Here is a 15,260-nt window from a genome sequence, read left to right on the forward strand (position 1 = left end):
CTTCTACTGTTTTCAGTCTTATGATAAGCCTATCAAATAAATTTATCTCTGATTTTTTTTCTTCACTTTTCATATTTATGGTGATTGTTAACATTTTCATATATACATAATAATAATAGCTTTCATATCTGCTGAAATAAACAACTCTTGTTGACCTTTAGCAGTATAGCCATTTACCTTTACTCTTAAATTTACTGTCTTACTTTTAACATGTGGGCCATATCTAGATCTCCTTCTATTGACTATTTTCTTTCATTTTTAAATGGTACTGGGGATTGCACCTAAGGGGCCTTTACTACTAAGCAACATCCCCAGCCCTTTTTAAAATTTCATTTTGAGACAGATCTTGTTAAATTGCCCAGTCTGGCCTCAAACCTGCTTCAGCCTCTCTAGTTGCTGGGATTATTGGTGTGTACCACCATGCCTGGCCTAGTGACTGTTTTTTTTTTTTTTTTTTTCTTGATTATGGGCTTCATTTTCTTGTTTATTCACATATCTTGTACTAAAAAAAATGTATGTTATATATGATATGTAAAAGAACAGTATCAGCTGAATTAAATGAATTTTATCTGCAAAAGTATTTCTTCATTTTGTAGTGGGCTGCTAAAATTGCTGGGGGGGGGAAGTCACTATAATCTGTCAGTGAGGTGCTGGTAAATGTTTAACACCCAGGTTTATATAAAGAAAAGAAGTCCCATTTTATAGACTTGCTGATTTCTACTAATGCCAACTTTGAACTGTTGATACAGATCACTGAACAGAGTTGGAAAAGCACAGCAGTATAGCATGATATAATATTTCTAACATACAGATGCAATAGATGTGAATAACTTTAAGTGTATATAATAATAACTTTTAATATCCTTAGGAGTTCAAAGCATTTATTACCTTTTAAATGTAATTCATTTATATAAGTTAATATTTAATAGTGACTGTGCATTGCAACAGATGTGCTAAATTGTTGAAAATACGACAATCACCCTCTTGCAAGCCAGGTGGGCAGGGAGGGCTCCTGCCCACCACTGTTAGCTCATTGTATTAGGGCTTTGCTGTTGTTTTAGTTAGACTCAGTTCATTACTGAATTCAAATGGTTTGTGGGGCAGTATCATGGTCTTGCCTTCAGTGAGTTTTGGGATTTGAACACCAGGGAGATTCTGGAGATGTGTTTGTGTTTTATAGTCCAGTTTCCTGTTTTCTGATCCTTGGAAAGATCACTTTGCTTTGCAGCTTGGTGCCATCTTGTTGGGGACTTGGAGACTTCTTGTTACACTTCTGTTCTGCCGCTGGCCCTGCGATCCTCACTCTGCCCTGCCTCTGCCCAGGGCAGTGTGTTCACTGAAGCCCAAAGTGGTTGTGAGGGGTTCCTCTCAGTGCTCCTCCTGCTCTCTGGCCAGCCATGAGTGGAGCCTGCCAAGGGACTGGGGTGCACTGGAGGGGATTTCTTAGTCCTGCTCTGCCCTCAGCCTTCAGCAGACACTGAACATCTGTACCTTCAGGAGGGTCTCTCAACTCTCTGCCATGTCTCCACATTTCCATGTAGGCAGCTAGTGAAGATCTGCCGGAGAAAGTGGCAGGTGGCTGCAGATTTGTGGCTGGGGATCTTAGGGCATTCTAAGCAGTCATGATGGCTCATGCTTGGCCTTTCACGATTTGACAGGGCTGACTAGCAGCCTCCTTCCTATCCTAATGCTCTGTCAAGGATGGAAACAGCCATGGGTATCTTCTTTCCTGGAAGGAGCTTACCATTTTTTTTTTTTTTTTTACTTTAGTGTTTTTAGATTTCTTTGCAACTCCAGATTATTAACAAATTTAAAAAATGTGGTGATTTTGTAGGTCTGCTCTTGTTGTCAGGATGGGGAAAACACTTTCCCATGACATTTTACTCTCCATGTGAAAGTAAAATTGTCTATATTTTAATCTAAGCATGAATTTCAGTTGTGTTAAATTGTGCCCCAGTAGCTAGAAAATTACAGCTAAAAATAAGTAGAGGCTTGTAGACAGATTCTCTTGAATGCTTTCATTCAGGAGATTTAAATGGTTTGCGCTGAGGGTAAGTGGGTGTAAGAAAAAGGTAAGTGAAATTGTAGTATGTGGTTTGATGTATACGTGGCAGAGATGACTAATTGTCTATTCTAATGCCATCTTCTTCCTCACCAGTAGGAACCTGAATGTTTACCTGACTCATGATCACCAGAATTCAGTCTCTTTTCCAATTTCCCTTATGGATAGGCTTAGCAACATGTCTTCAGTTCTGGCCAGTGAGATGAGCAGAGATGTCTTATGACAGCTTATGGAAACATTTCTATAAAGGATCTTCTTTTTTATCCCTTCCTGCTATGTTGTATGAAGATGAAATGGCATAAGCCTTAGTAGCCATTACGGACTATGCTGTGTCCTTAAGAGAGGATGCCACTCACTGGGAAGATGAAAGGATTCTGAAATCTGATTGTTTATGTCAGGTCTGGGTTACTTTCATCCTGATGTCTTTCATGGGAGGGAACAGTAAATTTTCGGTTGTGTTACCTATAGTTTGGGTGGGGGAGGGGATCCATTCCCATGAAGCTATGCCAAAGACTAACTGATAGAATAAATGAACTAGAATCGTGCAGTCAGTCTTAGAATTTTAGAACTAGATGAATCCTTTAAAATCATTTAATTCCGTTTTATTTTTCTTTTTAAATGAGAAATCTGAGACTCAGAGAAATTAATTTACTCTTCTAACGAAAATTTGAATTAATGGCAGTTTGATTTCAACAGTACTTGGGAATGTCCTCCAGAGAGGCCCAGGATCCATGCAACAGCCGTGCAAGACGATTTCCCTCTGTTTCTTACAGAAATAGAGATGTCACTAAAGATAATAAATATCTTAAAATGTATCACATATGTATGTATGTCTATCTATCTGTCTATCTATCTATGTATCTATGTATATAAAAGTTAACTAAAATATTGTGCCTTAAACAAGGCAGACAAAAAGTCTTAGCACATGTTGGAACACTTGGTGGAGATAAATTAGCAGCATCTACCAATTACTTGGAAAAGTTCCTTTGCATTAGAATTCTTCCATTGCCCTTGTAATAAATGTAGATCCCTAAGAAGATCCATGTGAAAATTGTCCTTTTCCTTCCCAAATAAGGCAAAAGAAAGCTCTAAATGGGTGTCAATATTAGGTCATTCTTTCTGCTCCAGGGACAGAAATTAAGTGGGTTGGAGGCTTGCTCTTTATTACTAGAAAGAAACTGAAATTGACCTTCGAGAGCCTTCACTGTGAGATCACACACAAATCCCTCCCCCCAGTCTCATCTACTCTGGCCTCCAAGCTATCTCTGAGCCCAGACCATCTGGATCAGGGGGGCTAAACATGGGGTGTTGTGTTATCCATGTACTTTTTGAGCACCACAATTGAAAGTAAATAGGGACTGTGAAGATCCCCTGCTTGGTGATTGTTTTTCCTGTCTCTTGATATCCTAACATTTCCATCTTAGTACTATGAAAATATTTAAATTTGTTCTGGTCCAAAGGAAGCATACATACTTATTTCTGTTATCCTCAAACATGTGGATCCAGAACTAGAACTTTTGTTCTTATTCCCATCATAGTGTTCATTCCACCTCTCTGAACCAAACAGTGCCATCAGCTAAGTCCAACTTTGCGCTGGTGGACGGAGGCAGTTATGCCTGGTTTCAGATGGGCTGAAGCTCTCCTTGCACCCGGTGCTCCCTTTGTAGACAATTATCCCTTGGGTTCTACTAAAATGTAACCACCTGGGAGAGAGATCACAGGAAGCCATCTAATTATTTACACTTTAAAACAATTAGGTCTCTTCCTGAAAGAGGTATTGAAGAAAAAGAAGAGAGGATTAATCATAAGTCCATGGAAAAAAGGAACTGAGCATTGGTAAGACTCACAGTGGGTGGGATTGGGGCAGGAGTTGATTGGCGGACCAGAAAAAGACACAGGGTGGAGACTGGCAGTCTGGATCAGACCTTGTCCCAGGGGTACTGGTTTTGCTCACGGTGATCCCAGAGGGTGTCCGCTTCCGGACACCAGCCGCACTTATACTCCATGGGAGTTGGGAGCAGCAGCTTTCTCGCAGAGCTCAGGGCATCTCACAACCTTTGTGCAGTTTTCTGGCCCTACCCAGAGGCAGCTGTCGACAGAGTGCTTGAGGCCAGCTTGCCGGGGGAATTTTCCACAAAAGCACACGAGGATTTGTCCCACCCGACTGAGAATGCTGCTTTTCTGGATGGATCTCTGTTTATGCATGAGGAAACTTGGCACTGGGGAAGCGGTGGCTTATTTTTCTTTTTTTGTTTGGTTTTATTTTGTGCTTCAGAAATAGAACAGATTAAGCATCACTTGCTTTTGAAGGCTCCAACTCTCCCTGCAGCATGACTTTAAATTCTGTTCTCCCTAGGCGAGAACGTGGAACAACATCTCTTCTAGCTTTTGTTAAAAGCAATGCAAATGCAGGGAATACTTGGGAGGGAATCTTTTTTGTTATTGTTGTTTAATTTAATTTATATGTCTTTGAAAATAAATCTTTTCTTCCTACCCAAAAAAAAAAAAACATGCTCATTGTAAAGAAATTAGAATAAATCAGAAAAGATACAAAGGAAAAATAAATAAATAAAATTGAGTGGTAATTAAAATGATGAAATAAAATTACATGAGAGCTGGAAGCGACCTTAGAAATAATCTAACTTGACAAAATTTTTATCAATGGTAAGACTGGGTTCTAGAGAAGTTAAGCAACTTGCTCAAGGTTACTCAGCTAATAATAGAATTTTTGTCTTTTTTGTTCTCAATTATCTTTTTACTTATACCGGTGGTTTTCAATTTTTTTTTTCTTTTTAGTGATGAGACTTTTTCTTTTAAAAATATTAAAAATAAATAAAAAAAAGATATTATAGATTGTCACAATATCTTTATTTTATTTATTTTTATGTGGTGCCAAGGATCAAACCCAGTGCCTCATGCTTGCAAGGCAAGCACTCTACCACTGAGCTACAACCCCAGCATTGGGACTTTTTCTTTAAGTCGAATATTACTGAGAACTCAACATAAAATAAGCATATTCTACTTGAATGGAAGCAGGTGCAGAGGGGGAAGTTCAAGCCTGTTTACCTCACCCTGTCACCCCAAGATTGGTTTCAAAATGCTCCTATAGAACACCTCAAATTTCTTCAAATGGTGTATGATACACTTAATAATCACTGCACGATACCATTTGGTCACTTATTCAATAGGTGTGTATCGAGCATTTACTATATGCCAGGTGCCTTTTGAGGTGTAAAGAATACAGCCAGAAGGAAGGGGCAGTATTGTAGGGTGGAGGTGAGGGTCACCTGTCTCCTGATAGCCTAGGGATACTCTTTGCATCCTCTATTGAAGGTTTGGATATTCCTTATAAATTGAACTAGAAACAACACTTGATGGAAACCATCCTAGGAACCTCCAAACTGGCTAAGTTTTTTTTTCCTTTCCTGATATGAGTAATTTTTTCATCTGTTTTTGTTTTAAAAACATCCAATCTTTTCAATGTTCATTTGGAGAATTTCAGTTCCCCATAGCTGGTTTAGTAGTTGCCCCATGACTAATTTCTGTTTTCACTTTTATTAAAGAAGAGGAACTTGCCAATTCCAAGGGCTGCCATTCTACCACCTTGTAGATAAACCTCATAAGGAAAATAAATATACTCACTTAACAGGATTAGAAAAAGTCTTATCCCTCGTGGACACAATTAAAGATCTTATTCCTGTGGCCCCTAACGTCACTTATTGTAAGTTAAAGTTTACATGGTAGTCCACCCTCACCATGGAGCATGCATTCCTAGACCTCAGTAGATGCCTAAAGTCATGGTTAGAACCAAACCCTTGATGTACCATGTTTTCCCAGGAACATACATGCACACCTATGATAAAGTTTAATTTATAAATGAGGCAAAGAGAATAACAACAATAGCTAATAATAAAATAGAACAGTATAACAATATACTATAACAAGTTATTTATGGACTGTTTATTTCAGGATTTTGCTATTCAGCATTTTCAGACCAGAGTTGACCATAGGGAACTGAAACTGAAGAGAGGACTGCAGTAATATAGAAATTGCCCTCTTTCCAACATCAGCTGAGTGCTTTTCCAAGTTGGTGACAAGGCCAGGACATGAAAGCAAGATGGGCAGAGGGCTGACCCCATCCCTGGGGTCAATGCCATCCTGCCACTCACCTGCTGTGAACATTGAGCACTCTGTTTAACTTCTCTGAGCCTCATGTTCCTCCTAGGTTCATTGGATGGGCATGAAATCAGAATGATCATGGTGATGAAACGGAGCATAATCATGTTGAGGTGGCACAGTGCCTGGATCTTAGGTACTTACTAAATCCTATTTTCCTTCCTTTTGAAGCTGAAGGGCACACGAGTCACCTGGGAATTGTGTCAAAATATAGATTCCAATGAGCGGGACTGTGAATGGGGCCTGGGACAGCATTTCTAACAGGCTCGCACTGTTAGCTTGTAAGCAAGCTCCAGGACACAGATCTTAGGTCACTTCAGAGTTCTACATCATGGAGTCTTGGCTTTGCCAGTTGCCAGCTGGGTGAGCTTGGGAGAGACATTTTGCCTTTCTAAGCCTCAGTTTCTCAGGTAGGTTTACTTATGTTTCCCAGGTAAAGTGGACACTTAAAATGAGATAGTGGGTACCACAAGCTCAGTACCATTATTATCATTGCCATCTTTATCTTAGGTTTTATAGCAATGCTGACATTGGGGACGTGACCATCTTTTTGGAAGGCACCTTGTATGCTGTGTGGCACATAGGAGGTGACACCGATGATGAACGGCACCGAATTCGTGAAGTTCGTATTGGCGGAAGCTGGCTGAGGACCCAGCGGAGCTGCTGCATAGAAGCATTCAGGCCATGGTGAGAGTTGGGCTGGGTGCTGATCAACTGGGTTCAAAAAAGAAGTGTTTATGCTCATATTTTTGTTTCATTCCTTCTACGGGATACTATGATTCTAGGCCAAGGCGTTGTTATTACAGCTTCTGGAACTGGAGGCCCAGATAGCTGGAGGTACTTCTGTCGTAAGGTCATTCTGTGTTGGTGCAGCAGCTCAGTATGCACAGGGCTCCCTGCCTTGTTTCAGTGGCCAGCCACAGTGTCCAGAGAGCCTTTGATCTAGCCTCGCTTGTGGGAGTTCCAGGATCCTTGTGCCTCCTCCTCTGCCATTTTCCAGCCTCCTTCTTTGCCTTTGAACTACATTTCATGACTCTGCTTTTTTTTTTTTTTCCATTAGGCTGAAAATAATTCACAAGTTAAATATGTCTATGCTAGAAAAATAGAAAATGCAGGTGAACAAAAAGAGGAAAGTAGTATTCCTGAAATTCACCACCTTAAGATAAATCATTTTAACATCTTGAAGTGAGAATTTCAAAGCCGAATGTGTGTGTGGCCAAGAATGGATTTTATACTTTAGCCATTTTTTAATAGTTGAAAAAAAAATAAAATAAAAATATTTTAGGGCATGTAAAATTTATATGAAATTCACAGTTCAGTGTCCATGAGCAGGTCTGTTTGTTTGCATATTATCTGTGGCTGCTTCCTCAATAAAACACAATTAAGTGGTTATGACTAAGCTCACATGACATGCAAACTCTAAAATATTTCCGATCTGGCCCTCTATTGAAAACGTTTGATGATTCCTGGTATAGATAATTTCTTTTTGATAATCTGCTCATCTGCTTAATGATAAAAATTTTTCCACATCAAGAAATATTTTTCTCCAAAATAATTGTAGTCTTTTATTTAAAAAATAGCATGTTTGTATGGATCTACTGTCACCTGTAGTTTTTATAGTGCTTCCCATTACAAAGCATTGTCATCTCTTTTAATTCTCATGGTCATCCAATGAGTTAGACATCATGTGTTCATAAAAGCTCTTTGCTTGCAAGTAACAGAAATCAGCTTAAATGACTTAAACAAAGAAAGAGTATGAAGAAATGTTGACTTTGAGGATATGGGATTTGATGTGGGATCCTTGGGTAGGGCTCGGCTGGGTTTGTGAACAGGCCTAGAAAGCAGTTGAGACTCTCTGGGCCTCCTCTCAGCTCTTTCATATATCTACATTTTAGTTCTTTTTTTTTTTTTTTGCAGAGATTGTCTTCCTCTACCCACGAGTACAAGTGAATCTGTCTGCTAATAGCTCGAGTCCTGTTTGTACTGGTGCCCTCACTTGGAAGGTGATTGATTTTTCCCTTTCAGGCCCAGTTCTAGTTATTATCAGGGAGAGAAATGTAGGTGACCTAGCTTTAGTCAGATTTTACTTTCAGTTTAATCAACTGTAGCTATCATAGAAAGATCTTAGAAAATGGAAAGACCTCTCATGTTCTTGGACAGGCAGAATTAATGTTGTCAAAATGGCCATACTACCAAAAGCACTATACAGATTCAATGTAATCTTCATCAAAATATGAGTGATATTCTTCACATAACTAGAAAAAGCAGTTCTAAAATTGATTTGAAAGCATAAAAGACCCAGAATATCTAAAGTAATCCTGAACAAAAAGAGTGATGCTGGAGATATCACAACACTGGACCTCAAATTACACTGCAGAGCCATACTAACAAAACCAGCATGAAGACCAGTGGAATAGAATAGAAGACACAGGGACAAACCAACATGCATACAGTCATCTTTTACTAGACAAAGGTGCCAAAAACATGTTGGAGAAAGGGAAGCCTTTAAAAAAATGGTACTAGGAAAACTGGATATCCATTTGTGGAAGAACGAAAGTCAGTCCCCATCTCTTACTTACCCTGCACAGAAGTCAACTCAAAATGAATCAAAGACCTAGGAATTAGACCAGAAACTCTGTAACTGCTAGAAGAAAATGTAAGTCCAGCACTCCAACATGTTGGCACAGGAACCTACTTCCTTAACAAGACTCCCAAAGAGCAAGAAATAAAACAAAAATCCAGAGGTGATAACAACAAATTTAAAAGTTTCTGTACAGCAAAGGAGAATTAAGAGTTTGAAGAGAGAGCTTATGGAATGGGAGAAGATCTTTGCCATCTGCTCCTCAGGACATTAGAATCCAGAGTATACAAGGAACTAGAAAAACAGCACACGTGCACACACACACACACACACACACATACCCAATAGCCCAATTAATAAGTGGGCAAAAGAACTAAACAGAAATTTCTCAAAAGAAGAAATTCCAATGGCCAACAAATATACGAAAAGATGTTCAACATCTCTAGCAATTAGGGAAAGGCAAATCAAAACTACACTGAGATTTCATCTCACTCTAGTCAGAATAGCAATTATCAAGAACTCAAGTATTATAATAATAAGTGTTGCTGAGGATGAGGAGAAAAGGGAACACTCATACATTATTGGTAGGGATGCAAATTAATGCAGTCACTCTGGAGATTCCTCAAAAAATTAGGAATGAAACCATCATATCATCCAGCTATTCCACTCCTTGATATATATCCAAAAGGTCCAAAAGCAGCAAACTATGGTGATGCAGCCACATCAATATTTATAGCACCTCGATTCATAATAGCCTAGCTATGGAACCAACCTTGGTTCCCTTCAACAGATGAATGGATAAAGAAAATATGGTACATATACACAATGGAATATTACTCAGCCATAAAGGAGAATGAAATTATGGTGTTTTCTGGTAAATGTATGGAACTAGAAACTACTATGCTAAGTGAAATAAGCCAGGCTCAGAAAGTCAAAAGTTAGTTGTTTTCTCTGATATGTGGAAGCTAGTCCAAAGTAAGCGGGGAAGGGTGAGGGAGGAAGAAATTCTATCAAAACAGAAGATCAGTGGAGTAGAGGAAGTGGATTGAGAGGTGAGAGGAGGGTTCAGAATAAGGGAAGAACAGCAGAATAAATCTGACTTAATTTTCCTGTGTGCATATATGAATATACCACAGTGAATCTCATCTTTATGTATATACACAAGACACTGGTTAAACAAAAAGAACTATATGTAAGTATCAGGAAGATCAGTAGTGTAGAGGGGAGGGGACAGGGGGAAGGAGGAGGGGAGGAAAAAAGGGAAGTACTGGTGACTTAATTAGAACAAGTTATATTCTGTGATTTTTATAATTATGCCAAAACCAGTCCTAATGTTAATCAAATAATCCTAATGTATAACTGAAAAGAACCAATTAAGAAAAAGGAAAATGGTTGCTAGGAAATTATGTACCAAGAGGCTCCTCTATACATTGGGAGACAGTTAACTAGAGTAATTGTGGGTTGGGCAGGTACTTCAAAAGGTGTCTACTTCATTACATCTTTCCCATTTTACAGAGAAGATTGAGTCTTAAGACTCCAAATGAGTTGTCCGAGTAGGAATTTGTCAAATACAAATGTATGGACTTTAAATTCCACACGCATTTTGAGCACACCAGCACACCAGACTGCTGCTCATTGGTTGCCATAGTCCTCGTGTGCTACAACAGTAACATCATATTTGGGTTGCAGATCCTGTTCTGCTCATTTCTCATCCCGTTGTTTGATAGATCATTGGAAGTTGAAAATTCCCTCTGTGCTCTGACTTTGATTCCAGGCCACAGCTGGGAGACGGATGGACAGATGTAGATTTTGGTTGACTGTTATGCTCAGAGTGCTTTGATCCACCAGTGGAGGGAAATTGAATGAAAATGATCTGCATGCCAATCTGGGCTGGCATCTCATCAGTTAGCCAGGCTTTTGTCTCACATCTTGTGTCTAATGCCAGCAGCTAAATCTCCAAGCTCGATTAGCCATGGTTACAGCTCACTAAGCATGAATCCAGCTTTGACATGATGTTTCATGGGGGGAGGGGGAAATTGTAGCCACAAAACCCACTCCTGAGCCAGCAGAGGAGGACGCCCCAGGCAGCAGGATTCTGATTCTTGGATAGTTGCTGAATAAAATATACCATGAGTTTATGAATCTATTTCTCTTACGTTGAGTGCATAAAATCAGCCATGTGATTTTGTGAAATGTAGCTTTCAAATAGTTCTGGAAACTGGAGGTTTGCTGGGTTTAGTCAGATGAACAACAATGGAAGAGATCCCAAACCCAGGGTTGACATTTTCTTGTATCTAGATCATTTAGGATAATAATTTGAGACTCGAAGTGGAAGCAGATATTTTATTGTTGCAAGAGTCCACCTCAAGGGAGAGTTTGGGGTATATCCACCAGAGGGGAGTGTGATGAGGAAGCTGGCCCCATGGCAGGTAGGGCCAAGAAACAGAAAGAAGATGAGACACCCAGGATCCCTGGTGTCTGAATGCTGCTCAACAAGCATCATTAGAGCTCACTGCACCTCTAAATCAATTGCTTACGCCATCTGATCTGAGTTTTAAACAATTCGCACATAAATTCCCACTGCACATGTAGCATTACTCTGAATAGATTATGTTCTCTTGGACATTTGACCAGCTTTTGCCAAAGGCTTACGCCCCTTGTCCCCTGGTGGCCAATGGGTGCTGGATTGACCTGCAGGGGATGGTGAATTTAGCTTCCAGTTTGAAGCAGCTTTTTTTTTTTTTAAAAAAATATTTTTATTAGTTGTTCATGGATCTTTATTTTATTTACTTTATTTACTTATTTATATGTGGTGCTGAGGATCGAACCCGGTGCCTCGCACATGCTAGACAAGCGCTTTACCGATGAGCCACAACCCCAGCCCCTTGAAGCAGCTTTAAGTTCGTATGATGACTTGCATTTTTGTCAGGGTTGAGAGGTGGGTAAGGGCTTTATTTGACAATAGTTGCTGTCTTTTGATAGCAAGGTAAATAATTATGTATCCATCTGTTAAATGACTTCCTTCCTTCCTTATGGTTTACCTTTAGGACTTTTTTTTGAGTGGACGTGGGACCCTAGCCCAGGTGATACCTTCTCTGACTTTAGCTCATGAAGTTCCTTCAGAGTTGCTCTGGAAGGTAGGCAGTGTCTCCACGAGTGTGTTTTTCAGGATAATTCCTTTTCCTATGTGCTTATGTAGATCCACAGGGTATATGTGGCCAACAGAGGTGAGCTGAGAATCCGCTGGGAGTGAGAGTGCCTCAGGGAAAGGCGTCTTAGCTCTTTAAGAAACCTTGAATTGCTTTACCTCCAGTTTCTTATTATGTGAGTTTTTTAAAATTATTTTTTTGGATAGCAAGTTATATGGCATAAAGCATAAACTTTTTTTTTCTTTTTTTTTTTTTCAGTGCTGGGGGTTGAACCCAGGACCTTATGCATGTGAGGCAAGCTACCAACTGAGCTATATCTCCAGCCTGAGATTTTTAACTGTTAGAATTTTTCTCTTCTTTTCTTTCTTAATTTGTGTCGCTGAAAGCGTCCTGATATTCTGCCATGACCACATGAAGTAGGGAATTGTTGATTCCCCTAAGGAGGCTATAAAAGAAAGAAAAATACATCTCAATACATCTACTGTAGTTCCTTTATGTTTATCTGAGCATCTTTATTCTCTGCGCACAGCTCCACCCTCGGTCGCAGATGAGATGAGGAGTGTTCATGTGATTGCCAGGCTTGGAGGGCTCTTTTGTGCAAATTAGAGGTGCTGGAGTACTATGCACAGAGCATCATAAACCCACAGGCTTACTCTCACACACACTTATGTAGACATCCTTTTTACAAGTGTATGCAGGGATGGTGTTAAAAAGACTTAATAAGCATTATGAGAATATAAGTTAATATGTGAATCAAGTTATAAATAAAAAATTAATCATGCATTCCTTTTTATTCTCTAATCTAAACTTATAAAGTGCTTACCAAGTGATCTAAGTTGTAGGGTACAAAGTTCATTAAAATTATAATGATTTACAGATCATTTGTTGATTTTAAGGAATTGTCATCATGAGCGTTTGATGGCATGGCTGTCACCTAAGTGACTTCTTGATCTAGGGATTGCATCAAACTCTTCTGCCAATCTCTTGGTTCAGTTGACAGTCATTAGGAGACCTGCAATCTTTAAAAAGTAGAGATTTTCTTTTTAAATCAGTAATATTATTCATGGTCCTGAGCCCTCTCTCAGCTTCTGCTGAACTAAGCAATTACATTAAAATTCTTTCCTAGGTTTTATAATGTTGCCTGAAACTTTTATATAGTCAAATTCTCTCTTATCAACTAAGCCATGAAAATCATTTACTGGAATGTCATTTTTAATTAAGTTAAGGGTATACCTGAGGCCAAATGAGAGGTGGTGCAGAGTGAAGGCTCAATATACATCCTCCTGTTGCCAACGTGCCGGGATTGGGTCTGCATTCTGTCACTTGGATATTAAAGATATTTTTTGTTCCTCAGTTTCTTTATTTGCAAAATAGAGAAAATCATGGTAATTATAGGACTCCAAAGAAGTACTTGGAAGTGCCAGTCATGGAGTTGAAGCCTCAAAGTGCTGCTCCGAGCCTGCAATGACTCCTACTATCTCCTCTCGGAGACATCTGCTGTCTCCATCTCTCTCTGGTTCTCTCAGGACCTGGCTTATGGTGGCTCTAATTTCCACAAGTGGCCACACAGGGATGACTCTAAGGAATGCTGGCCTGAGGTGGGCCGTCATAGCGTTGGAGGTCCAGGTGGGCCTGGAGGGCTTGATCAGCTGTCAAAGTCATCCCCCACTCCTTCTGTCAGATTAGGACATACTGTGTCAGGTCCGACAGATACTGGCATCTGGCAGTGACAGGGGATTGGCTGCTCCCACGTGTAAGAGTCAGGGTATCCTGGCAGTGTCTGCCGAGGGATCCCAGGGCCAGGAGGAATGTATGGATGAAGCATAGCTAGCCCTTGGGAGCCCTGGGGAGAATTCATGATTCTTTGGTTGTCTTGAGCATTTACTAATGAGAAAGGATGCCAGCTGTGGGTTCTAGAGGTTCTACACATGCCAGTTATTAAGGCTTTCATTGCTGGATGATGGAGAGATTCTGGGGGCACCATAGGAGGGTTCTTTGGAGAGTTTCAGGCAGTTAAAACTACAAATACATTTAACATTTAAAAAAAAATTACTACTGCCCTGTTGGTGAAAACCAGCAGAATATTGATCCATGATGTTGGAATTAAAAGTGAAGAAAGGTGGAAATTTAGGAAAGTAAACAGTTTTTGAGTGTGTGTAATTGATAAACTGAGACTCGGGCACATCACTTCAGTTTCCCAAGGTCATGCCGTGAATGTGGAGGACTTGGGATTTGAATCTAGGTCTGTTTGCCTGACTCGTTGCAGATTGCTATCCGGAGGAGAGGGAAAGCTGAGGATGCTGATGATAGGAAAACAATTCTGGTGATGTTCTTGGTTCTGATAAATGAATGGCTGCTAGGACTTGCAGGGGTCATATGACTCTGTTCCAACTTTTTTTTTTTTTTCTATCTATTTTCACTGTTAAGTAGGAGTTAAATATCCCCATGTAGGAACTTGGGTGTGTCTCTCCATGTGGAGGCCTGCTCTAAGAAAAATGGCTTTCTGCTTGGGAGGCTTTAGGGGCTGCCAGAACTTACATCCAGCTTCCTGAGCCCAGTTTGCATCCCCAGGAAGTGGGCCACCCAGTGATCCAGGAAACCGGGAGAAGGGGCAATGAGATTTCACTGAACACCAGAGTGTGTTCCTGGGAATCTCCATGAGTCCAAAGAACTGAGGGCAATGTTTTCTTTTTCTTTTTCTTTTTCTTTTTTTTCAGAAAAAGAAATTTGTGAGCTCCTGTGCTGGTGATGGTGGGTGAGTGGGTTGCTGGAGTGCTGGGGAGTCTGGCCGAGTGTAAACGACAGCTTCTGACATTTTTCTCCTTGAATTTAGAAATCTTAAGGCAAAATCATATGGCTCTGAAATTAGTCTTTCCTTAGAATAGTCCTGTGTTGCATGAACTGAAATGGAAATTGGACCACGTGCAAAGGTTTCTCAGGTTTATTAATGTTGAGAATAGCAGAACAGACGTACTTCATGGGGCAGAGAAATCACAGCCAGTGGACTAAGCCTGTTTGACCCTCAGGCTCGTATTCACTAGGCAAATGGAGAAATCAGCGGCTCTTCACCTCCTGTTTAACTTGCTCATTTGTAAGTTGGTGGGGCTGGGGAGGGGCAGGCTACAATAACACTAATATCCAACTTGCAAATGTTAAATATCACATCCTGTTTCCAGCTTCCCCCACAGTCTTTGGCATTGCAGCATGAACTTTGTGGCAAAGGTACTCTTTCCAAACAATTTTCTTGGCTTTGCCCTGATCCTCCCCTGGTTCCCACCTCAGATGTCACTTC

Source organism: Marmota flaviventris, chromosome 5 (genome assembly GCF_047511675.1).
Source record: "Marmota flaviventris isolate mMarFla1 chromosome 5, mMarFla1.hap1, whole genome shotgun sequence".
Lineage (NCBI taxonomy): Eukaryota > Metazoa > Chordata > Mammalia > Rodentia > Sciuridae > Marmota > Marmota flaviventris.